The 2,500-nt window shown below is 61.4% G+C and overlaps 2 non-coding genes and 1 pseudogene across 2 annotated transcripts in view; all 3 read right to left on the bottom strand.

The window, feature by feature from the left end:
• LOC146142476 (large subunit ribosomal RNA) overlaps positions 1-1,076 on the bottom strand; it is a 3,679-nt pseudogene extending 2,603 nt beyond the window's left edge.
• A 248-nt stretch (positions 1,077-1,324) lies between these two features.
• LOC146142475 (5.8S ribosomal RNA) lies at positions 1,325-1,478 on the bottom strand. Its single transcript, XR_014499095.1, has one exon. It is a non-coding gene; the product is annotated as a 5.8S ribosomal RNA (ribosomal RNA).
• Positions 1,479-1,725: 247 nt separating this feature from the next.
• The window catches only part of LOC146142474 (small subunit ribosomal RNA), a 1,811-nt gene continuing 1,036 nt past the window's right edge, over positions 1,726-2,500 (bottom strand). Inside the window, exon 1 of the ribosomal RNA XR_014500126.1 lies at positions 1,726-2,500. This exon is cut by the window's right edge and continues 1,036 nt beyond it. This is a non-coding gene — a ribosomal RNA (small subunit ribosomal RNA).

Here is a 2,500-nt window from a genome sequence, read left to right as displayed (position 1 = left end):
CTCCACCAGAGTTTCCTCTGGCTTCAACCTCTTCAGGCATAGTTCACCATCTTTCGGGTCCCAACGCGAACGCTCTCGCTCGACCTCTCCGGCAAAGCGGACGAGATCGGCCGGTGATGCGGCCGCCGCGAACGACGACGTCTCACCTCCGCCGGACCGCGCCGACATTCACTTTCACTGCGCCCATGGGTTTCGTACTGCCCCGTGGCTCGCGCTCACGTTAGACTCCTTGGTCCGTGTTTCAAGACGGGTCGGGAAGGTGGCTGACTTCAGCCGCGGACCCCGTGCGCCTCGCGAAACGACACCGGAAGCGCGACCGAGACGAAGAGGCTGGGCACTGAGAACAGTCCCCGACCCACGACGCCCCAGCCGGCACCGGGCGCTCGGCCCCGAAGGGCAGACGCGGCGATCTCTCCTCGCCCGAACGGCGGGCCGACGGACACGCGCGCCTATAGTACCCGACCGAGGCCGGGTTACCTTGCGCGCGGCCTTCTCGCCGCCGTCCAGACGGTCGCGGCCTTCGCCCGGCGCTAGTGCGCTGGTCCCCGATCGGGCGGCGCCGCCGGCGGCCCGTGAGGGTCCGCACGACAACGTCGCCGACAGGGGGCCGGCTGAAAGCGACCGGGCGACCCGACAGGCCCTCCCGTTTGCCTCTCGACGGTTTCACGTACTCTTTAACTCTCTCTTCAAAGTGCTTTTCAACTTTCCCTCACGGTACTTGTTCGCTATCGGTCTCGTGACCGTATTTAGCCTTAGATGGAGTTTACCACCCGCTTTGGGCTGCATTCCCAAACAACCCGACTCTGGGAAGACGCCGTAGCGCGCCCGCCTGTCGCCGCCATGGGCCTGACACCCGCTCTGGGAAAAGGCCTCGATCAGAAGGACGCGGGCGACCGGCGAAGCGCGCCGTGACGAATTCCGTACGCCACAATTCCGCGCACTCCAAAAGCGCGCGGATTCGGCGATGGGCACATCCCGCTTCACTCGCCGTTACTGAGGGAATCCTCGTTAGTTTCTTTTCCTCCGCTTAGTAATATGCTTAAATTCAGCGGGTAGCCTCGTCCGACCTCAGGCCGAAAGTAAGGACCGGGACTATTCTTCCCGTTCCGCGCTCGCCGTCGGCGCCGCGCGCCGCCGCGCACCTCGATTCCCGCCCTTGAGCCGCCAGCCGTTGGCCTCTTCGAGGTCGACTCGCCGCCGCCGCGCGGGATTCTGGTCGCGATCGTCGCACATCGTGCCGTGCTGTCTTGAGCGGGACGGGCGCTCGCGCGTCCGACGCCGCAGCAGCCGCGCGGAGAAATCCCCGCGCGGAACGTTTGCAACGCGACCCTGAGGCGGGCGCGGCCCCGGGATTGACCCGAGGCCGCAATTTGCGTTCAGAACGTCGATGCTCAATGTGTCCTGCAATTCACACTAATTCACGCAGCTAGCTGCGTCCTTCATCGACTCACGAGCCGAGTGATCCACCGCCAAGAGCCATCCACGATTGTTTCGCTCGCACAGTGCCTCGCACTAAAGGGTGACAAAATATACCGCGCCGAGCGGTCGGCCAGGCCGACGCTTGAAGCCGGAGCGCGCGGCACCGCGGCACTCGACGCGCAAACATTACCGGGTGACCGAATCGCCGGCCGGCGCGCCGCTCCTCGCGGGTCGGGCGCCGGGTAGCAAAAACTTTTTCTCTCGCTTGTCCGAGTTTCGCGTTCGCCGAAGCGTTTGCGAGACCGTTAATGATCCTTCCGCAGGTTCACCTACGGAAACCTTGTTACGACTTTTACTTCCTCTAAATGATCAAGTTAGATCGTCTTCTCGGACGCCGGCTCGACCGTTGCCGGCCGCGCCAGGTCCAATCGGAGGACCTCACTAAACCATTCAATCGGTAGTAGCGACGGGCGGTGTGTACAAAGGGCAGGGACGTAATCAACGCGAGCTAATGACTCGCGCTTACTGGGAATTCCTCGTTCAAGGGAAATAATTGCAATTCCCTATCCCTAGCACGACCGGGGTTCAGCGGGTTACCCAGACCTGTCGGCCAAGGCGAGCACATGCTGATCCGGTCAGTGTAGCGCGCGTGCGGCCCCGAACATCTAAGGGCATCACAGACCTGTTATTGCTCAATCTCGTGTGGCTAAACGCCACTAGTCCCTCTAAGAAGTTAGACGCCGACCGATTGGGTCGCGTAACTAGTTAGCAAGCCAGAGTCTCGTTCGTTATCGGAATTAACCAGACAAATCGCTCCACCAACTAAGAACGGCCATGCACCACCACCCACAGAATCAAGAAAGAGCTCTCAATCTGTCAATCCTCACTGTGTCCGGGCCGGGTGAGATTTCCCGTGTTGAGTCAAATTAAGCCGCAGGCTCCACTCCTGGTGGTGCCCTTCCGTCAATTCCTTTAAGTTTCAGCTTTGCAACCATACTTCCCCCGGAACCCAAAGACTTTGGTTTCCCGCAAGCTGCCGGAGAGGTCGTAAAACTAACGCCCCCCGATCGCTAGTTGGCAT

The sequence above is a fragment of the Ascidiella aspersa genome, chromosome 5 (genome assembly GCF_963924565.1).
Source record: "Ascidiella aspersa chromosome 5, kaAscAspe10.2, whole genome shotgun sequence".
Taxonomy (NCBI): domain Eukaryota; kingdom Metazoa; phylum Chordata; class Ascidiacea; order Phlebobranchia; family Ascidiidae; genus Ascidiella; species Ascidiella aspersa.
Note: the sequence above shows the minus strand (reverse complement) of the source record. Positions and strands in the feature narration are given on the sequence as shown.